Source organism: Crocuta crocuta, unplaced genomic scaffold (assembly GCF_008692635.1).
Source record: "Crocuta crocuta isolate KB4526 unplaced genomic scaffold, BGI_CrCroc_1.0 scaffold190, whole genome shotgun sequence".
Taxonomy (NCBI): Eukaryota; Metazoa; Chordata; class Mammalia; order Carnivora; family Hyaenidae; genus Crocuta; species Crocuta crocuta.
In genome coordinates this window covers 6,031,544-6,055,672 of record NW_027527955.1, presented here as the reverse complement: position 1 = coordinate 6,055,672, position 24,129 = coordinate 6,031,544, and positions in this window count along the sequence as shown.

The following is a 24,129-nucleotide window of genomic DNA, read 5'->3' as shown; positions in this document are numbered from 1 at the left end:
TTGGATTTTGAATATAAATGCATTTGGAGTAGCTTTTAAAAGCTAATGACGTGAGACAGTTCATTTATGCTTTGTTAATGTACAACACTAACGATGTCTGCAATTTTAAATGCATTAAACTGTGGTTGACTATTTCCCTGTGTACGCATTCCAGCTCTGAAATTTAATTGAAGCTCAATAATGTACTACATTTCTGTCTTTTTTTTTTTTTTCAATTACTCTATTATGTATATCTAATGGGAAGGCAGATCAAAGTTGTATTTGAACATGACTCCTTGCTTTTGAAAGTAGAATTTTATTGTGTTTATGCTGGGAGAGACTTTCTAAATGGAATAACATTTAGAAAAAATCTCTAGGTTTCTATTATTAAGAATTGAGCCCTGTGAAAATCTCATTCAAAAGAAATAGAAAAACACTTCACGTGTATGATTAGAAGCAAAGAGCAAGATGGATCCTAAAAATCAGTCATTCCCACCCCCTCATTTTTCAAAAAGTTTTTTTACAGATAAACTAAGCATCTCTCCAAGATGCTTATCCTGTTAGAGACAGAATGACAACTGTAATCCACGTCTTCTAAAAATCTTGTGACACAGACTATAAAACTTCTCCTAGGTTAGAAAGGAAGTAGTTAAAGTGTAGAGAAAAAACCACAAATATCTACTTTCTTATTTAAAAAAATATGCTAAGCATGTTCACATCTGTGAGAATTTGTACCTTTCAGGTTGTTTAGACTGATTTTAGTGATCGGGTGTATTGCTTCTCTGCATGGCTGTGGATCAAAAGTGACCATAAGAAATGCAGAGGGAGTAAGTGAAGCCACGGTCATTATTCTCTGAAGTTCATTATGCTTCAATTGCAGAGACAGAGAGATGCCGTGTTCTGGTAGTTTCCCATGTGCCTACACTCTCTCTGCTCCACACCCAGCTCTTTCTCTGAACACTGGCCCTAATGACGAATACTGTCCCTGACATCTGATTAATTAGAGATTACAGAGCATTTGGGGATCAAATTTATATGCCAAGAGTTTTTAATGGAGCCAGTGTAAGATGGACTTAAGCATTTAGTTTCAAACTGTATATGTTTGTGGGGTTTTTTTAAATTTCACATTAATATCTACTTTAGAAGACTTGCAGATGTCGGTGGTCCACTTGTTGCCAAATGAAGTAGAGTTGCCCTTCTGCTGTGTTTCTCAGCCAGAAAGATAAGGCTTTTTGACCTTTACATTATAAAGATATACCAGGGCCAAGTTTAGCCTAACTCATCTTCCTAGCTGTTGTATCCTTTCTGATTCCCTTCTCTTCATCAAGTGCTAATCATGCCTGTCAGTCCTGAAGATCAAGATTGCATTTTTCCCCTGTAAAAATGTGGTAGACTTCAGTATCAAAGAAAGGGAAATAGAGACACTTCTAACATTGGAGATGGCAGGTTGCTATTGTCTGCTAAAATCGGTCATCTAATTTTTTATTTATAGCTGGGAACATGGACACGCTACACCCGCCAGTGTCTCCTGCAGTTGATTATGGTTCTGTGACTAAGCTATCTCCAGTGGAATATGAGTATGATGGGTACGTGCCATCTCTGGTGCAAGGTCAGAGCAGGAGTATGCCTCCCCCTTACACTCCTTCAACTTCCCTGGCTGGAATGGAAACTACCACAGCATCCTTTGACACCACGATTGAGGGAACACCCCCAGAGTTTGCATAGGTTTCTGAACGACACTGTGATGGTCACCCTCCTCAAACACTCGACTCAGACTTTTATAGACAGTGTAATGAATTTCTTTTTTTTTTTAAGTTTTGTTAGCTCCCACATCAAGGATCCAGAAAACAAGCAAAAATAAACCACAAGATAGGAATGAAGTAATGAAATAAAGAGCATAATTAAGAAAACTGAGGAGAAAAAAAATTGAGTAAAATTAATGAAACAAAGAACTGGTTCTTGAAAATTAAAAAAAGACACAAATTATCGCTATCAAGATCAAAAATCCCAGGTCTCACTAAAACCTTGCAAATATCGAACAGGTGTTTGCTATGACAAAGTACACACATAAATTTGACAACTGAGATGAAATGGAACAATTCCTTGAAAAGTACAAGCTACCATAACTCACTGTAAACTGCAAAAAAAAAAAAAAAGAAAAGAAATCAGGCGCCTGGGTGGCTCAGTTGGTTAAGCATCTGACTTTGGCTCAGGTCATGATCTCACGATTCTTGGGTTCGAGCCCCGCATCGGGCTCTGTGCTGACAGCTAGCTCACAGCCTGGAGCCTGCTTCAGATTCTGTATCTCCCTCTCTTTCTCTCTGACCCTCACCTACTCATGCTCTCTCGCTCTCTCTCTCAGAAATAAATAAAACATCAAAAACAAATGAAATCAAAGATCTAAACTGGAGAGACATTCCATGTTCATGGATTGGAAGATTCTACATATTCAAGATGTTAATTTTCTCCAAATGTATACACAAATTTAATTAACATCATCCCCAATTTCAACAAGAATCTTATAGGTTAAGTCGTTGATCATTTAAATGGAAATGCAAAGGATCTAGAATAGCTGTAAATTTTTTGAAAAATAATCACGTGGGAAAAATCAAGCTACTCAATTTCAACAATTTGTTTATCTACAGTAATCATAACTGTGTGGTTTTGGTAGAGGAACAGGCATACCAATAAAGGAATAAAATAAGAAAAAAAGTGTAATGAATTTCAATATTCTGTTAGCTACTGTTTTGGGGGGACTCTGTCATATAAGTTTAATATGTCTTAACTAAATCAGAAGGTAGAGCCTCCATTTTGGTAGATGACAGAAAAAAGCTTGAATGAAATTATATTGCGTCTTAAGGTCCAAAATATAAATTTAAAAAGCTTATGATAATAAAACCTTATTTTAAGGAAATATGCTTACATAGAAACAGACAGAAGTATTAAGAAAGAAAAATTTCAGGATGTTTTACAAAATTAGGAATCAAAAACTATACAGCTTGCAGGCCAATCAGTCCCATTATCTGTTTTTGTAAATAAAGTTATATTGGAACATGGCTTCATTTATGCATTTATGTATTATCTGTGGCTACCTTCACACTACAGTGTTGGAGTTGAATAATTGAATACAAAGTCTAAAATTTTACTATCTGGTTCTTTATACAAAACATTTGTTGCCCCCTGCTTTAAATGAACTGAGAATTTTGGCTCAGAAAAGTCTTATCTCTGGAAATGAAAAAAAATAAACTTTAGTAGTAAATAAGGAGTACTTGAAGGTGTTTTTCAAGAAGATCAAAGTTTTGAAAGCCAAGCTAGAGATGCATAAAAGGGAAATATGTACCTGAAGTTCATTTATTTAGAGACGACACTAGAAAAGTATGAAGCAGTTTGGTGGTTATTAGAGTAGGGAAAGTTGTTGAGTCCAAAGAAACCTAGGACCTGTGTTTCTCAGCAAGAAATACAAGCTTTTAATGGCCTTCATCTTATAAGGATATACCAGGGCCAATATCCTAAGGATAAGAATAAAATCACTTTTTTGGAGGAATGTAAAATCCAGGAAATTTTTGAAAACCTCTCTAAGGATGGAAAGAGGGGCACCTGGGTGGCTCAGTCGGTTAAGTGTCCGACTTTGGCTCAGGTCATGACCTCACAGTTTGTGGGTTTGAGCCCCGCATTGGGTTCTGTGCTGTTAGCTCAGAGCCTGGAGCCTGCTTCAGATTCTGTCTCCTTCTCTCTCCTCCTTCTCCCACTCATGCTTTGTCTCTCTCTCTCAAAAATAAAATAAACATTAAAAAAAAGTTAAAGATGGAAAGAGTTCCCATGATATAATAAATGGAGGAATCATAACTGACAATCAAATAGATAAAATAGAAATATGTGCCTGTGTATGCATTTGTAATATGCATATCCTCTGTCTATCATCTATCTATATACCTACCTACTTACATTATCTACTATTTCTAAATGTATTCACCAAGAGGGCCTAGTAACAATACAAACAACCAGAACCCAGATGACCTTTAAATATTCCATATATACATAGCATACATACACAAGAGCACACAGAACAAAAATGCACAGCTTAATGATTTAGCAAAAGCAATATACTAGATAATCATGGAAAGTTGAAAAAGTAAAATATTGCTGGGACCCCAACAATCCTCCACATGGACTCTCCCACCCAAAGCTAACCATTCTATGATTTTTATAGTAACTACTTTCTTTTCTTTCTTTATATTTTTCCTCTCATGCAAGCATTCCTAAGTGTAACAGTTTAGTCTTGCCAGTTTTGAGAGATTTTTACAAGTGCAATAATGCGGAATAATGCAGTCTTTTGTTGGTTTGTTTTTGATTTCTCTTGCTCAATAATATGTGAGATTCCTTCATGTAGCTGATTGCAACCGTAGCTAGTTTATTGATGTATAGGTGTTCATTTATGTATATTTCATGTTATTTTTCATAATAATGTTGAGGGACATTTGGATATTTTCCAGTCTGGGCTATTACAAATAAGGTGACATAAACATATTTGGACATGTCTTTTGGTGATATTTGTCCTCATTGTTAAGTATACAAACTTTGAGTGGAAATGCTGGGTTATTGGCTAAGTGCATCCGGGGGATATCTAGAATGACATCTTTATAAGGAAAGTATATTCATGCATTAAACTAAAAGTAAGACACAATAGCATGGAAATAACTCTACTGGAAAATGTGTAAGTTACTTCCCTTGGATCTTACAAATGTCTCCTTTTGTAATGAAGTAATACAATGTAATTAAATATAAACTTGAATTCAGTTGATCTCCTTACACATTTACATATTTGGAAATAGAATTTAAGAAAAGATGGGTGAAACTACCATCAGAGTTGCCAAAATAACCTATCCAGGATTCTAAAACAGCTGCTCAGAAAGAACCGTACCACCTGCCGCTTCTGTAACTTTATCACTGGAACTCATTTCATTGCTTTCATAGAGGTTTCAGATGTCTGTTTTTAGAAATAAGCCCACTTTACTTGGCATAGCCTCACTGTACATATATTACATTATCCACTCTTCCAAGCAGTGAGTATCTTCCCCTTCCCTCTCCCTCAGCCTGAATACAACAGAGGAAGAGTAATCCCATATATTTAAAATGCAGGTTATATATTCAGGTTAAATGTTTTATACTGTTTAACTTCTCTACTACTGCATACCTCATGAAAGAAAGCCACGCAAGAGGAGGTTCATAGGAAAGATGGCTCATATCATTCTCTTCTGGGCCAGCCAGTGCTCCTTGCAGTAATACATCATTGATTTAGTACCTAGAGCTTGCCCAATGTTGTGCTTAATGATCTTGACAACAAACTTACTACACCTTACAATGTCCTTATGAAGTTGACATTGTTATAATTATTGTCTCCTAGATAAGGAAACAGAGACTCACAGATTTTGTGACTCACCCAAGTCAATATGAAATCTGTGTACTTAGCCATAATACTGTCACTCTAGTCAGTGCCTTTAACATTCACTTCAGCAACTCATTCACTTCAGCAACTCTGTCCCTCAGGCTTGATAATCTGTGGATGATTTCCTATAATGGCTTAGTATTTGCACCTTTCACCTGCCAGCCAGTCCCATCAAAAACACTTCTCATTTTATGGCATGATTTTCCCTACTGGGGAAAATACTCTACTCAGGGTGGGAACTGGGAGAGTTGGCGATATGAGAATCTACGTGTGAGAAGAGCCAGGGTAAGAATGAGATGAGAAGAATTTTTAGAAATGTAATTTGATTAAAAAAAAAAAAAAAGACCAAAAAGATATTCTAAACTGTTCCCCGTTGGAGATATTCCCCCTCTTCAATACCCCTTTCCCTGGCAGATTAGAATCTTAACCACACCGAGAATGCATCCCTATTTATTTCTNCTTTACCAAAAATCATTTTTCAAATCCTTATTTCTGCAAAAATAGTGCAGGGGTGGAATCCCAGAGAAGTTTGTGGGGGCCAAGCTGGATCAGCATAGGGTACATCTTTTATTATTGATTGACTGTTAGATCCAAAAGTACATATGAGAACACAGAAGATAAAAGAAGACAAGTCCCAGGATACAGAGAAGAGGCCAGGAAAGAGATCACTACTATTAAATGTGCTACATACTTGGTGAACTACCTTCACAATTATTATATAAACCTAATAATACTATACTCCATGGGTTAAATCATAAGCAAATTTTTGATTGAAGTTCTCATTGTCATTTATTTTATTATTTTCTGAAAGGATGCTGGTAGGAAGTTTAATGTTGCTAATGGTTGGATCATCAGAATAATAACAAATTTGGAATAGAATTAACTTCTTTGGTTACAACTGAGTTCTGTTACAACTAAAGAGTTTTAGGAAGATGCAGGGCAGCGTATCATAATGGCAGCATGTTGGCTCTGGAATGAAACCTGCCTGGCTCAAATCCACATTTTTAATACAAATTCATTAACAAGCGTGTGCTCTTGAATGAATTACTTAATTGTCCTGGCCTTCAGTTACTACATATGCAAAATGGGTATTGTGAGAATATGACCTCACTGCATTTGTAATGCTAGGAAGCAACATATGATGCTTCACACAGCATCTGACATGTGATAAGAACTCAAGAAAATTAGAATGTCAACATCAACTTGGGTAGGATATATAACAAAGAGCTGTGGCTTATCCCATGTAATCACACAGAATCGCATGTGTCCACTTTCTACAAAGTGGAAAGACTGAATTAACAATTGATGGGAAGTTTCAAGGTCAACAAGCCTTTGTAAACCACTCCGTGCCATTGGTTGTTTTTACCAGAAATAAAACAACTTATGGATAGAAATGAAAAATGTATCAAATGGCCTGAAAGCAGCAATAATTCAATAAAAAAATAAAGAGTGAGGCTGAGTAGTTTATAATTATCAGTTACTAAGTTAAAACTCATTACATTCAAGGGCCTCAGGGGAAATTATTTCAGATTAGGAAAGGACCATAAAACTCTTGGAGAGAGAAAAAGATAAAATTAAGATAAGCAATTATATAAAGGTTTTTCCATTTTCGTTCTGGTGCTTCTGGTCTATGTAATCATTTTGTATTATTGGATTTCCATTAATTCTATCCCCAAATAAGTCTCCCTGAGAAGCTTACTGAGTTATTTCTAGTGTTAAATGCATAGAGACTTTGAAGTATTGTCAAGAAAAGCTTCAATTTTCTTTTAAATGTAACCTTAACAATTATTGAGTCCCCTTTAAACACTAAACATTCAAACGCTATAAATGAAAGGCGATAAAAGCAGACATGATTTGAGACCATCTTAAAATGATCCACAATCTGAAAGCGAACTAGAAACCTCTCAGCGTTTAACTTAATGTTTCAAAACAATGAAATGTGTTTGTATTGTCATTCTTTAAAGAAATGAACAAGTTTAGTCATACTATAAAATTTTACTTTCAATGTGGAAGATTTCTACACTATCTGTGCTAATGATGGTGGTCTTCCTGAAGTCAGATTCATGCCCTTTTAGTCAAAATATCAGCTTTTAGTCAAAGTTCCTTTGTCACTAAGGAGTTTCAGAATAGGATTTAAATGGACTAAAGAATTAAAACAAGGCCAGAAAATCTATTTGATTTATGTCGTAAGTCTCAATGTCAGAATTTTCTAGGCCATAATCAAATTGTTCTTGTACACTTCAATGGTAATACTGTCAAATGAAATTGAGAAAGTGGCCTATTGATCTTCAATGTCCATGCCATTGTCTGATTTTATTTTGTAAATACCTCATATTGTATGACATGATGTATGTACATAAAATCTGGGTTTTGCTTATTCTATTATTTTTTAAAGAATTTTTATTAGAACTAGTTTCTCTTATCTAAATGCCATTTGATGTCTTATAATTTTTAAAAAATTATGCTTCTCAGAAGTCTTTTAAATTCACACTGCCATGAATATGACTTTTATTCTGAGTGTCTTTGGAAAACTCCAGGATAAGGACTTAGAGGTAAAGTTAAGGTCTAAATGTTCTTTTTCATAAGTTTTTATGCTTTAAGTCTACCATACTTTGTATGCCTTAATGTAGATGATAAAGACTATAAAAGATTCAGAAACAACACACAGAATTCTATAATAATCAATCAAACAATCAATCAATCAATTAATCTGGGGGAGAGAGAGACATCATGAGCGGTGGAGGGACAGAAAGAGAGGGAGAAAGAGGGAATCCCAAGCTCCATCTCATGACTAAGAGATCATGACCTGAGATAAGTCAAGAGTCGGATGCTTAACTGATTGAGCCACCCAGGAGCCCCATTCTTAATTGATTTTTAAGGTTTGAGAGTTAACAACTAACCTTCATGAGACCAAAGATCTGCATGACTTCTTCAATGGAGTATCTCTAACCTTTGCCTAGAATAGTATCTAACACAGAGTGAGACCTTCACCACATGTCTGGTGTGTGAAGGAATTAATTCTGCAAGTATCACCTAAAACATGATTAACCTGATTTGTTTGGTGATATGCATAAACCACAAAGAGCAAACAAATTTAGTAAATCAGTATAATTGAGTATATATATATATATATATATAATTATCCCTTTGTCTGTATAATCCCAGTTCCCAATATCCGAAGGTGAGTTATCTGTTTTACTGATGATGCCCAAGAGAGCTGGACCCAGGCAATTCAGATACATCAGTTCTTGTCTGTTACAGTGGTCCAGGAATATCAGAGGGTCTCAGAACAGATTCTTGTTCACCTGATTCTTGTTTGTTTGTTTTTTCTTTCTCTTCTATTTCTCTTCCTACAGCAAGATTACGTACAAAAAAGACTTTAGTCTACCTAGACTCTCACACATCCTATCTACTCCATATATAATTGGTTAATTGGATATCCTGATTGGTTAATAGGATAGTTCCTCTGTGCATAAATGTCTTGCCTCTGCTTACTAGAATCCCAATCCCAGAGTCATCTGACTCAAAGAGAAAAACAGATAACTAACTTGCTGTAGAAAGTATAGGAGGGAAAGAGATACCCTTTGTAAAATCTCCAAAAAAATCTAATCTGCAAAAGTAGTGAGAACTCAGACAAAATAACAAAGATTCTTTGTGGTAAGACTTTGTTGAAATCTAAGCACTTCCAGATAAATAAATACACTTTCAAACTCTTCTGTCTCCTAGGTTTATCCTGAACCAGGATGACAGGACTCAAGTCTATTGGTTTTATTTTATTTTTTCTGTTCCTTTTCAAAATATAACCTTTCAATCACAACAGGAGGGGCAAAATGGCCAGCCACTTCTTGCACTGTAAAGATATTATGTGATAATAAGTTCTATCTGTATTTGAAAGATGACTCAAATTGAGCTTTTTGAAAGAAGGGAGAACCTACTGAAGTATTGACTATTTCTGAGAAGGAAAGAAAAGAAAAGCTATCTCCAGGGAGGTTTTTTTTAGTATATTTGCTGCTGAAGTGAGGACTCCAGGAAGTTGATCCCAAATTCATTCATTAGGAGATGAAGGTGATAGGTGACCCCCTGTGTGATATGATAGGAGGCTGGGCAAAAACTCTGCAGGGGCTTTACTCAGAAGGCACAGGAAACAGGAGAGGTAGTTGAGATGTAGCTAAAAATTCAGCTATATTTGCAGCACTTGTCAAAAGTAGTAATAAAATAGAATTCATAATAATAATAATAGAAGTAAAGTATTGTAATATACAGCACTATAATGAACTTTAGTGAATCATTACATTGTCTCTGGGGAGATGTATGCCTCAAATGTTTACAAACAAATGAAAGTACCTATATTTATCTTTTCTAACACCTGCACTGAAGAAATCTATGTTCAGAGGAAAGAGAATGATATTTTATTTTGGAATTGCTTCATTCTAATTAGGGTTTTTGTTGTGTTTTGTTTTCTTAGTTTCGATGCCGAAAAGCTGTTTGAAGTGAGAAGGGCTAAGAATTAAGACTCAGAAAAAGCATCTATGACAAACCACTACAACTTAAAAATTTTGCCAGGTCAACTTTATCCCTTCTTCTGAGAGCTGTTTGGTATCTAAATTTTAAGGGGTCCGATTTTTCAATTCCTTTTTGTTTAACTGTCTTGTGTGTCCTTTTGGGCTCTGGAAATGAAGTCTAAGATCAAGTTGAGTGCGCCGAATGTCCATGAGTGAGTGCCCTTGGAAACTTAACACCTGTGGAACAGAATGGAGGAACAATGCAAACACTTAGTTGGAATTGATTTAGTTGTGAGCGTGGACAGTCCCGGGGTCTCTAGAAATCTGAAAGTAGAGGAAGTATTTTGTGAAGTATCTTGTGGAGACAAGAGCTTAGGATATTTAGGTTATAGTTTAATTTGTCTTATTTGGGTCCAAATCCTGAAGAGAATGAGTGAAGAAAGATACAGTGTTGGTTTTATCTTTGGAGTAACTTTTAACCTAATCAAGTCTTATCTTGATTGCTAATCATCCAATCCCAGCCACCAATGGTCCAAACCCAGACCATTCCAAAAGCTGTGCTCATGGCTTTCATTCCTGCTCTTCTGGAGTCTATTATCCAAACTGCAACAGAATGATCCTCTTAGAATATAAATCAGAAAAGGAGGATACTCTCCTATCTATCTCCATGGCTTCCCATCACACTGAAAATCTAAGTCTTTAGCATCTTCCAACCTCATTTTCTACCATCCCCTCCCTGTCCCTGTACGCCATCTACAGTGGTCTCACTGATTGTAGCAGGTAGGGTGGGTTAGCACTCAGTGCGGGTTCCTACTTTCCTCTACTGTCCTTAGCACCAATATCATGACGTCTCGAAGTAATAGGGTAATGATGTTTTCATCTCCGACTACCAACAGGTTCTCATCTGTGACTATTCTTTAGCTCCCATTCATCGGTGGGATTATTTATTTGTTGATACCCTGTGGTGTCCCCACTTGTGTAAAACGATTATAATGGAGGCATGCTGATTTATTTTAAAATTATAGAACACTTAACTGTAATGGAAAGATCATGGACTTTCAGCAGGATACAGCGGCCAAATGGGAATTTGGGTCATCTCCTTTGGGGAAGGGGTACAACTATATTCTATGTGGGGGGGAAAGTTGTGCATAAAACTTTGGTGAGCAAAGAGGTAAAGCATGGTGGAGAGGGATAGCTGTCCACCAGAAATTTGTATTTGCCTTTCTACCATGTGGAGTTGTTGATTACTGACTGTCCAGTCAGGTACAGCATTTCATAGATTTTATCCAGCTAGGTCAAGCCAGTGACTGATTTTGACCAAGAGAATATGGGAGAAATAGAAATTACATTATCCAATTGCAAGTCTAGGTCATATAAATCTCTACGTTAATACTCTTTCATGCTCATTTTTACTTCTAACTGGTTAGCATGAAGATGACCTCAAGAATAACCTATGCAGTGACCAACACAGAAGCTATTTGTTGAAGGGAGAAGAGCCTCCATCTCCCTGGATCTCATAAAACAGGACCACTCCCCACCTCAAACGCCAGCTAATAAACCTGTCCAGTATTGTTACATGTGCAAAACTTAAACATCTACTTGTTGAAGTCACTCTACAATTTTTAGTTATTTAGCCACTCTATTATTGTTACAGTAGCAAACTATTAATAGCTAAATATCCCACAAATGATCAGCACTGTCCCAAGCTAATGCAACCCTCTGCCCCTAACAAGCTGGAATCTGATGACAGTTATCCCTTTCAGAAGAACTACATTGGGTGTAGAAGCCCCTTTGGCAAGTCCAGACAAGAGGTCTCGTTATCTCAAAGTATACCAAAGAAAATCACAGAATCTCAGAGCGTGGTATATCAGGCCTGATCTTCAGCTAATCCCATTGTCCAAATTTAACTTACAGCCTGATTTCAATAAAAAGACAAGTAGAGATTACTTTCGTTCTTATATGCCTTGAAGGTATTTATGGCCAAACTTGATCAATAACAAAATAAGTGGATAAATATTGCACATGTCATCTAACCAAAGGGTCCTTTTAGAAGCTTAGATTTTAGAGTTAGATGAACCTTTAGTGACCATATGGTTTGTTTCACAGTTAAAAATACTGAAGCCCAGAGGTAAAATAACTTTTTAAGGTCATTGAGCTAGTAATTACCACACTATCTAACGTTAAAAGCAATGTCCTGGAAAATTCAGCGGTAAATTGATCTCCACAATGTTCCCTTGTGTTAATATCAATTTAGCAAAATAAGTTATCAAGAATTGTAAATGGCCTTAATAACAATGGGATGACTGGATTTCAGAGCTCAATTCAGAGGATATCCTGCTCTGCGTCATCTGGAACTTTAGGGTTCTTGATATAACTTTAGCAGTCCCAAGTAAACTATAATTCTAGTCCCTCTCACTTCCATTATTCATGTTTCATGGGGTGTAATTTATTTACAAAAGCACCAGAGACCTTCTAAATTGCTGTTTAGAATCACTACACAAGGAAAACATAGAGAGCAATGTGATCAAAATGTCCAGCATGGTGTTGGCACAGAGTAAACACTCAATTTATATTGTTTTAATAATTGTTGAAGGAAAAACAAGGCCACTAAGCTTGATTCAGGAGCCTCGTAAGGGTGCCTGAGTGGCTCAGTTCGTTGAGCATCTGACTCTTGAATTCAGCTCAGGTCGTGGTCCCAAGGTTGTGGGATCTGATCCCTCTTCCCGATCTCTCTCTCTGCTGCTCCCCCTCACTCACGCACTTCTTCACATGCTCCCTCTCTCTCTCTCTCTGCAAAAAATCAAATTAAGTTAAAAAATATATGCAGAGGCCTTGTATTACAAGCTGATCTCAACTCTGTACGAATACTGACCCATACACTCCTAAGGCAAAGGGAATGCCATGAAAAGAGACAACCCTTCTCCAAGACAAAACAATGCACAGTTTTTTCGAGTTAAGAAAAATTAAAGGCCCTTTAGAAGGTTATTCATTTTGTGGGCTTACATTAAACCTACTATCCTCATGAGAAAACTATAAATCTCCACACCTAAAATTTTTATTTTGTCTTCTTTTGACAGAGTCCAGACTTCCCAAGGGAATTTAATTCTGCAAATTCACGAGAAAATTCTGAAAACAACCCCCAAGTGTGGTTTGTTTCGCTGCTCAAAGTTTTACATTTTCAGATTTATTATTAGGTTTTCCAAATGCCTCGTGATTTCTTTCTGACATACTAACACTTTCGTAATCAAACCCACTAGCATATTTCTCACTTGGTGCCACTGTCGAAGCTGGCAGTGAAGTTAAGCCCCACACAAAGAGTAATATGCAGAGTTTCATGCGAGGGGCAAGGAGACGGAGATGATGACCAGATACCTTCACTGACATGATGATAGTGCCCTAAATAAACAGCTTGATCACCCACTACCACAAGCACACTCAAAAATTCAGAGAATCCAGAGAAAGGCAAGATGTCCCTGGGGCCATTGTGTTGTATTTAGTGATTTCATCATGCATGGGAAATTTAGGTACATCCCCAAATGCTGATATAATAATGGCAACGTGGAAAGAAATCCAAGAGGAGGCAATTTGTTGGTTTCAATGTGTAAGGTCTGTTGACTTAGCCTTTGGGTGGCTCTCAAGAGGAACGCATGCAATGGAGGGAAAAATACACATGTCAATTTTGCTCACTTACGTTTGCTGTTTGATATACTGTCAGGTCTGGTCTTGAAGCTCTATTTATATTTTTCAATGCCTGTGAGCTTCATGTTTTGGAAATCTTTAAAATATTTTTAATCAGTGCTCTGAAAATCATTTTAGATAACCACATAAATCAAAATGAAGAACTGGCTTCAAAGCCATTGTCTATCAGACTTAGCCTCTGACATATTCAAGGCTATCAATTTTAATACTTGAGGAAACTTGGCTAGGTTCCTTTTTGGTTGTGAAGCAGAATATCTAGTCAATAAATAATCAAATACACTCAAGAGCTAACAAGCAGAAAAATGTTAAGTGAACAATACCATTGGTAGAATAACAAATGGTGAGCAACTTTCTTCTTATTTTTGCCTCACCTGGAAAATATCACTGCTGTTCAGGGAAGAAGGGAAAGATGTGTGTATTTTATTTTTAATTATACATGAAATATATAACTCTAGTAAAATTGCCAAAGTACTATGTTTTTGAAATCTCATGAAAATCCTTCCTTTGGGGACATCTGGGTGGCTCAGTCAGCTAAGCGTCCGACTCCAGCTCAGGTCATGATCTCATGCTTCCTGGGTTTGAGGCCTGAGTCGGGCTCTGTGCTGACAGCTCAGAGCCTGGAGCCCGTTTCAGATTCTGTGTCTCCCTCTCTCTCTGACCCTCCCCTGCTCATGCTGTCTCTCTCTCTCTCAAAAATAAAAACATTTTTTAAAAAATCCTTCCTTTGTAATTGACTTGACTAAAAAAAATCTGTAACAACCTTTATGTTTAAAAACAATATCAAAGCATAGAAATAGCTGACCTCAAACACTAATATCTTCCTATTTTTTCCCTCTCCTTTCTTTCTTTCTTTCTTATCCTTCCTTCCTTTTTTGCTTCCTTCCTTCCTTCCCTTTTCTGATTAGGAACCACTAGAATAAAGTGGGGTTATGTTTAGGCAGGCTTCAGTTAGGACAATACATAAAATGTAAATCAGCAGCAGAGGGAGAATTACAGTTGCCAAATCTAGCAAAACTCCATTAAAAAATCCTCTGAGCTTCGTTTTCCCTGCTGAGGTGATATTTATCAGAGCATGATCTCATCCTTCGTCTTCTTCCTCTGAGTTTCTTAAAACAGCACCTCGTTGCTGCAACACTAGTCTCAATTTCCAGGGCTGGGAATTTTCTTTCTCGTATGGATTAGTTCACCCTTGTCTTCTGACTTTTTAAAGTCAAAAGAATTACGTTAAATTGACCCGTTCGGAAGCCCAGAACTGAACAAGGCACAGTGTCCTTTTTAGAAGGCAAGGGCAGGCAAAGGCCATGTTTAGACCCCTACCCGGCTCCCACACATAGCTCTGCTTTGTAGCTTCTCATCATACAAGCAAAAGCTTTGAAATCAGTCAAACAAGAACTAATCTTCTTCTGCTGCAGTTGCCTAACCTGTTCAATTTGGGTTTTAGCTGACTCTGTTTTAATTTATAAACTAGGTTGCAACAGATATAAAATTAAACAAGTCCTAACATATTTAAGTCACTGTACATATTGTTTGTCCTCTTTGGAAACAAAAAGGCAGACATTCTTCTCATCAATTTGTAGTCTATTCAAAAATCTTCCGAGGAATCCTGAAATAATTCATTTATACGATTAACTACGATCCATTTACTGACACAAGACAAGCCTGCCTTAACCCTCAAAGCAGCTTTTGAAATATTGCTGCATTCCGAAGTTGAAGTTCATGAAGTTTTGGTGGGAGTACCTAGGACACTATTTTCCTAAACCCCGATTTTTTCATCTCTCACGGGGTATGAGAGGGATTGGCATTGGCTGGAGAAAGTAAAATTGCTTCCATAAAAGCTGGCATGCCCTGCAGTGAAACAACGAAGGAATTGGAAAGGCCGGTGTTCTCATAAGGATTCTTTTAAAACTCTCTTCTGGAATTCAGCAAATACTAATGACATAGCGGGCTGGGCTGGGCCCTGTGTCATCGGGCAATAGTGCGAAGACTCTGTCCCAGCCAGTCACATGTTGGAACCAAAAGCTGAAGATTCAGACATTTTGGGAGGTTTCATAAACCTGTGGTAACTTAAGGGGTACCTGGGTGGGTGAGTCAGTTAAGCGTCTGTCTGCCTTCAGCTCAGGTCATTATCTCTCTGTTCAAGGGTTTGAGCCCCATCTTGGGTTCTGTACCGACAGCTCAGAGCCTGGAGCCTGCTTTGGATTCTGTGTCTCCCTCTCTTTCTGCCCCTCCCCACCTCGTGTGCTGTCTCTCTCTCTCTCTCTCTCTCAAAATTAAATAAATATTAAAAAAAGAAAACCTTTGGTAACTTGACATCGGTGATGGTGGGCGTATCTACACCAATAAAATAAAAATATGATACAAATCAGGGTTCTCACACTCCAGAACAGGTTTATCAGGACACCATTGACTCATCTTTCAAAAATCTTAGCCTTGTGGATAGTCCAACAGACTCAGATCAATTCAGTAAAACAAATGCTAAAATAAAGGACCCACTAGACAAGCATAGGGATAAGATAAATTTTAATCCTGTTTTCCACTTTGATATCAATACTTATGTATTCATTTCATAATGTATTCTATTCAATTCTTTGAAACGCTTCTGGAATTTCCTCTTATTCCATTTTAATCTGTGGTAAGAAGACCTGACATCAAACGAACACAGCAACTATTCGACGAAGTAAAATAAACTTTTTAAAAAAATAAAATAAATTGTTTAAGTAAGAGGAAAATCTTTGATCATTCTTAGTGCAACTATGAGGTGTTACAATAACGAAGCCTGTCGTGTGTGTGCACACCTGAACTTACACACCCAAGTGCGCTTTGCCAAACGTGGGTAGCTCTCGAATTCTCCTTGTTGTTAACAGTATCACCCGCTATCAAAGTGGATTAACCACGCTTCCTTCCATTATCATCCTCTCTTCTTTTATCAGCAGAGAGCAATTCCAGCCACGCTCTTCAGCCCTAGGTCCCTCTTTCTGCCTTGCTTTTGAGCTGATTGTATTGGTGCTGATGGGGAAGACCTACAAGGAAGGAGCAGTCGTGAGCCGCGCAGGGGAAAGGATGCCTTCCCTTTGCTGTCTTTTTTGTGTCCGGACCCCCTCCGAGCTGTAAATTCTGCATTAACGCACAAAGGTTGTGGTGAGAAGTGTGTTGAAAATTGTTCTGCAGGGAAGTGACAGGTAGGAGAGAAGAACTGCCTTCCACGCTGCAGTCACAAGCGAAAGTAACAGGTTGCTGCCATCTTTCTTCAGTGCCTTGAGTGTAACACGATGGGAAATGTGGTTAGACACGGTGGTTAGGAACTGGGGTCCTTCCTATTTCAAGCAGCTAATGAACTAGTTGGACTTAGCTGGCCAAAGAACCTACCCACTGTATACGTTTCTGCTAAATGCAAAGAGGTTGTTTGAATAAGGAATCAGCGCTTTTATGTAGGAGACTAGCTCAAGGCATTTGGGGATTCTTCTTTCTGCAATTATTCCAAAAACTATGCTCTTTCGCACAATATATTTACAGTGTCTCTTTTGGATTGTCTCCTGGGTCTGTCATAAATTTCATAAGGTAAGCTTCATTACTTCGTTCACACCTCATTTTTTAAATACACTTGTGCATACACAAGCTGTATTAACCAGCTTCTTCACTCATTATTTGCTTATCTTTCACTCTTTGTGATAAGCATTTGCCTTCTCAAAGGGTAAGATTTTTCCATTGTTTAGCAGCATTCATTTTAGGGGTAGGGATGATTAGTTACTTCATTTTGGTATCTATAATATTTAGTATTTACTGTGCTTAAAAATACATGCCAGGGGAAGGAAAGAGGGAAGGAAGGAAGAAAGGAAGGAAGGAAAGAGACACAGGTTATATAGTTTTTAATAAAAAGATGAATGAGAGTTGAGTGCCATTCCCATTCTAATTTATATACAAAGCACATAGGCTATTATTTCTTAAATCCTAAATTCTACTTCAAACCCATGAAAATAATGTCTCCAACAAGTGAAGATTGGAAAACTTAATATTTAAAAGTCTCTCCAGGTGATTCTGATACCAGATATTTTGGGAACCATCATTGTTTTAATCAATGCTGACATCGTTGTGTTAAGCATAATGCATATATCACCTAAAATAGTTGTTGATTCAACATGAAAGGGCCTCTTTCTGGGCTCCAGGGATGAACAAGGAAAAGCCCTAGATGTCAGAGAGTTTACATTTTGTTGAGGGGTGTTTAAAATAAGGTAGTTGGAAAAGGCCATTTTGAGATGACATTTAAGTAAATACTCGAATGAAATTACTAAATCATCCATCAATCAATACAATTAACAATGTCTTAATTCTTGTAGGGTAAAATGGCTTGCATGAAAGAGTTTTACAAAACATGTTCTTTTGAGGATATAGTTTTGCTGTCATGATATGTTTGTGAAAACTGCACGAACCATTTTATTCTACCAGAGGAAATTTGATTTATTTCAGATAAACATGTATTCAGTGACAAGGCCACTTTTAAAGCAAAGATGATTTTTAAAAGCCTATCAAAAAATGAAAACTACAAGTCCCTAGACTTTCAACTATGTTTCTATGACTAAAATGATAACACAAAAATAGCTCTAGCTCTAAAATTATATTGTATGAAATTATGGATGCACAAGAATCAGTTTCCTCTGAGCTTTGATAATTACATTTTAAATAGAGTACTGACATGCTGTAATTATAATATTAAAATGCTAAGATAATCAAATGCTCAAAAGGGGTATTCTGCGCTTCTAGAAGATTTGGTAAATGTCATTAAAATTTCTACTGTATTTCAATTACACCACAGGAAGACTATTATTATGTGTATGTTTCAGTTCACATCTAACTGGCAATCTTTTCTGACACAGATAAAATTATTGCCATTGTATCTATTTAATAACGTTGGCTTATAAAGTCTTTATTCCATGCAGTGCCCCTAATTTTTCTTTCCAGCAGAAACAAACAAAGAAAATCCTTTACTTTCACTATTTCTTCCTTTTTCCCATTTCAGAGTCATCTCTCCTTTTTCCCAAAGCCAATCAAATCATATTCCTCTCCTCTCCTACATTCTCTGAGATACTGCTCCATTAAGTGCCTCTTTCTCTTGCAGTTTTGGCTTCTTTTAAATTGGATATCTTCTAGTACGTAGTACCATGGGGCGCTTGGATGGTTCAGTTGGGTAAGCATCCCACTCTTGATTTCTGCTCAGGTCATGATCTCATAGTCAGTGAGTTTAAACCCCGGAGAGGATTCTGTGCTGACAGTGCGGAGCCTGCTTGGGATTCTCTCTCTCCCTCTCTCTCTGTTCCTCTCCCACTTGTGCTCTCTCTCATTCTCTCTCAAAATAAATAAATAAGTCAAAACTTAACAAAGTACATGGTATCTCTATATTAAAATTACAAGCAGAGTAGGAATATAACATTGTTAAGGGCCCTGCAGCTGTTAGAATTACCATCACCTCTGTGTTCATCATGTTATCAAACTTTTTGGACAGACTGGACTGCATCCTCTGCTCAGTATTGCGTGTCTCTCACTCTCTCTTCGATCTTGTTTCTATCTTCGTTACTCCACCAGATGATTGTCTGATAGGCCACCAGTGCCCTGAGTCACTAGGAACCCACGGGTTCTGTCTATGTTTTGAGTTTAATATGCACCTTGTTCTTGAAATCTCCTTCCCTAAAGTAGCAAATACATTTCTTGCTTCATTTCCTACCCCTCTGCTCCATCTCAATCTTCTTTACTGTTCTCTCTTCATTGATCATAAATTCCTTTACTTCCTCCATTTTAATATAGTTTTCCCCAACGTTCCCGTGTCAGCTTCTCTGCACTCTCTTATTGATTGATTCCATTTACTGCTTTCGTTAATTCAGATTTAAAGTGCCCGTTGCTATTATTAAAGTTTTATTACTATCATTTAAGGATAAATATGTTTCTTGCCATCAGGAGTAGCTAGGATGCATGGACTTGGGAGTTAGAACAGACAGGGATATAGCTTACTGTGTGTAATGCTGTGCCCTAAATGTATTACTGTATTCAAGGAAGAATCTAATGATGCTACCAAGGGAGAAATGGAGAAAGAGCCTTCTGTCAATGAGACTTGCCAAATGAGGTCACCATTCATCTGGACCATGAAGAACAAATACAGCACTTGCCAAAATATATGAAGAAAAAGTGACCGTTCCTGGATGAAGAAAAAATGTATATGAAAATGTAAATTCTGAATTCCATGATAATAATATTTCACTTTACTTTTCTAGTCATATTTCTTGCCGAGGCCTCCCAGTTGCCCTTCTGCCTATCTGATGGACGTCTCCAGCAGGCCAGCTAGGCAGGCTTTCAAAATGAACACTTTCTCTGCCCTCTCTTCTCCCTTCCTCTACATCTGCTTTCAGTTACTGACAAGCTCAGTCTCTCCATCACCTAATCATTTTTGGATATGACTTGAAGCCCATCTCATCCTCTCTCTACAATAAGTTATCCATTATTATGAAATGTTTATCTTAATGTTTAGGTCATCTATTCATTCCTTTCCTTTCCTTTCCACCATTCATTTATTTAGAAAGTACTTACAGAATGTCTCCTTGGGTACTCCTAAGGTAGCTTTCTAGAACTACAGTAATGAACCAACCAAGAAAATTGCCTGCTGTCATGACTTGTCATTTCATAATGATCAAGTGAACAAATACAGGTATGGATACACGCTAGGCAGAAATATCATTTCTTACACATGGTGTTCTTAGATAGGTTGGTCCGAGAAAGCAAAATGACAAGAACATAAGGAGGAACTTGAATTTAGAAGCAGGGAAGTTGATTTATGGCATGTAAGCTAGTAAGCATCTTGAAGTATGTGTGTATATGTGCATAGCAGCACTGTACTAGGCCCTGGAAATGCCATTATGAGAAGGATATGTAAAACAATCATGGGGCTTTCGCAAATAAATGCCAAGTATATTGCTTCTCCCAATTCTTCCTCTTTGATATTTTCCCACCAGTGTCTACTTCAAGAAAGAAGTCNATTCTTCCTAGCCATGAGCATGGAATGTTTTTCCATTTCTTTGTGTCTTCTTCAATTTCCTTCATAGAAAGAAGTCTTGACATTTAGCAGATGCTGAAGATGTAGAAGAAATTTACACACTCACTTTAAACAGCTGAAGATTTGATAAATATACAATTCCTTTGACAATCTATGGTTAAAATGCAAGATGAAAATATGTCATTGTTAGATGGGAACATTAATGTCGTAGAGGTTTATTACTTTTTTTAAAATCAAAAATTCAAAGTCCCAGAAGACCAGTCTAGCTTGCAAAGCTCTGAGAAAATATTTCATTACATGAATTCTGACAAGTGATCCCACAAAAATAGCACTGACTATAAACTTTACAAAAAGTTTTTTGGAAAACAAAGTTCATTTTATGACAATTTATATAAAGAAAATAAACCCCTTCTCCATATGTGAAATCTTGGAAAATTCCTTCCCACGTCAATTTCTTCCTGTCTCCATACTAACCCACCCATTCTGTAATGCAGAGCAGAACCTTCCATAGAAAAGATGGAAAGAGTAAGCCCTTATACGTGGTGTTCCTCTTAACTTTGGACCTCAGTTTTTTCTTTAAAGGTTTATCCAGTGTTTTGGGGGTTTTTTGTGTGTGTGTGTGTTTTTTTTTTCTTCCTATTTTAGAGTCTTGATATTTGGGGCCTAGACAACTAATCTGAATAAGTTCTACAGAGACAAAGGGATTTCTGACACCTTGACAACAAATATGGGTGTTTGAGTCACTACTTTTCCTGAATATTAATTGTCTTTGCGTAAGACAAATGTCAAACTTACATACACTTAATGCAAAGGCCGTGGTAAAAGAGCTGAACTCTAGCTATGTAATCATACTGTAATCGTAAGAAAAAAAAAAGCCTTTAAAACATTCATAAAGAAATGCAAGTTATTTTTGAAAGGTACTGTGTATGGGTAAAATATACAAAATGTTAGACGCCTTTAAAGAGGATTTAAGGAGTGAAATGACAGAGGAGGACAGACTCAGTCAGGTGTGGAATATCCAAGAGCTTTAAAGCTTCTGCTTTAAAAGAACAAATACAACTCATTCCAATTCCATTTGAGCAGCCTCCTTTTAAAGTCGCCCCAGCAAAGAGTGTCACTTCTTTATCTGGCCGGTAGCCTGAGGGAAACCATCAGGGTCTGAGAAGAGGCATGTGCCTCAGGGCCCACTGTGTTCTTGTGTTCCAGACTGTTACCTCCTGTGTCCACACCTGAAGAAGGAAGGGCACTTGTGACACTTTGCAATTCCTATAATATCTAGCTGAGTCCCTTATACATGACATTAAGAAGCCCAGCCCAAGCGTGTTTCAGGACCGCTATTACCCGAGGATCCCAGATCCCATCTGTTTGAAATGGATTATAAATATTCTTATCTGGACATCTGGGAGGGTAGAAGCCATAGTGGCCAAATATACAACTGTAAGTTTTAATCCGGAATTAAAATGGTCCCTAGCGATTACTTAGGCCAAGTCCTTGTTTTATAAATGAGACAACTGAGGCCTAAAGTAGTAAATGATTCATTCTATAACACATAGTAAGTAAATCATATTTTAAAATTCAACCCTTTAGAGCCTGTTGCACTGAATCACACTGTCTGCCACATTTTTCTTGTAAACGACCTATCAAAGCAGATTCATTTCTGAAATAAGACCCTTCCAATGGCAACATTTTAAGAAACATGAAAACTTTTAAATAATACAACAACACTAAAGCCCTCTGTATTATGGCCTTATGTACACAAGAGCGATGGCCAATAAAGGACAATCCTTTGTTGCTGTGCTCTATTTGTAACTCAACTCGAATATTTATCATGCTGTATGTAATCATCTTTCTATTTTCCCACACTTGGCTGCTAGTTTACCAAGGGCATGTCTTATTAATTCATAAATCCTTAATGCCTAACACAACAGCAGGTGCATAAATGAATGGTTGGATACCTGCATGAAGGCATGACAAGTCTGAGAAACAAATTGCATATGGAGATAAATCCAGGTTACAAGGAGCAGTCAAAGTCAGTCTTAAGTGCTTGCATTTGATACACCAGGATAAAGAAAGTCACTGAGGTTCTGAAATAATGAGAAGACTTGATGAAAGTCATGCTTAAGAACAAATCTGGCAGTCATTTTCAAAGTGGATTGAAAAGATGTAGTATCAGGAAGGCTACATGGCTCAAACTTTCTAGAATGCATCCAATCTGAAGAAGGGGATTACAAAGATCAGGTCTACAAATGCTATGGTTGCACAATACATGAAAATGTCAAAGTCCTACAAACCATTTTCTGATTCACATCTTTAAAAACACAACTCAGAAATCACTTCTTCACGGAAGCAATCTGTGGTCTCAGGGAGCGTGTCTCCACAGGTATCCCAGAAATAAGTTCCAGGTATGCCAGCACTTTAGTCCTTGGGTCATCTAAAGAGCTGAGGGGATAGAGAGACCTATGGCCAGTCACTGTGGGCTGCGAGAAGCCTTGACCATTTACTCTTACATGCTATACAAATATCCTAATTTTTACTAGCGCATGACATGAAAAATTTCAAAAGCACAGACGAGCACTATTATTTTCCACTATGTTATCTTTTAACTCCTGATGTAATTAATTATTGGAACAGTGCCACTTTAGGCAACAGATGAAATAGATTTGAAAAGATTACCTCTGCCTGTAATTCCAATAAACTTCAGTGGCTCGAGTTATTACAGTGAGAATTGGATACAACCTGATGCTTAAGAACGCAGAACCAACCTCTTCGGCTGTTCGAACACTTCATCATAATTTTTTCTGCCCTGAGAATCTGGGTTTTTTTTTTTCTTTTCAATTATGGAATTTACATACAAAATGATGCTTTGGAATATAGGAGCATTATAATGTTTGCTTACTACTTCCTTATATTGTGGCTTTGTAAATTGCATACAGTTTTAGAACAGTATTTAGTACTGCATATAAAAACTTTGTAAATAAACATATATGTACAAAAATAGAGAGGTCCTGAAATGTTTTTACTGCTGAAATATGCAATCAAGATTTTGAGGACTATCGACTTGCATTCTTTATCCTGTATATACTGGGTGAGTTTCCCCAAGGAGTTCCCTGGAGATAAAAGATAAAACTGACCAGAAATGGCTCAGTTGGAAGCAGACACAAATTGTATTTGGCTTCTTCAGTCCAATTAGTTCACATCTGCAAATGACCACTCTCATTTACCAAAGAGAATACTTTCATCCAATGATATGCATGTACTGTCTATACTAATACTATGTACCCTCATTTATTGAATACACGATTTTTTATCAAGTACAGGTATTACATCAATAATTTGGGAGTGTCTCTTTCATTTTGACCCTTGATGTTCCCAGCTTGCTTTTAAATCTCCAGGGTTTTTTTGTTTTTCTCTTTGGTGCCAGAGACGTTATGACTGCAATTTCCTCTTTTTGTGCTGTCTTAATATTT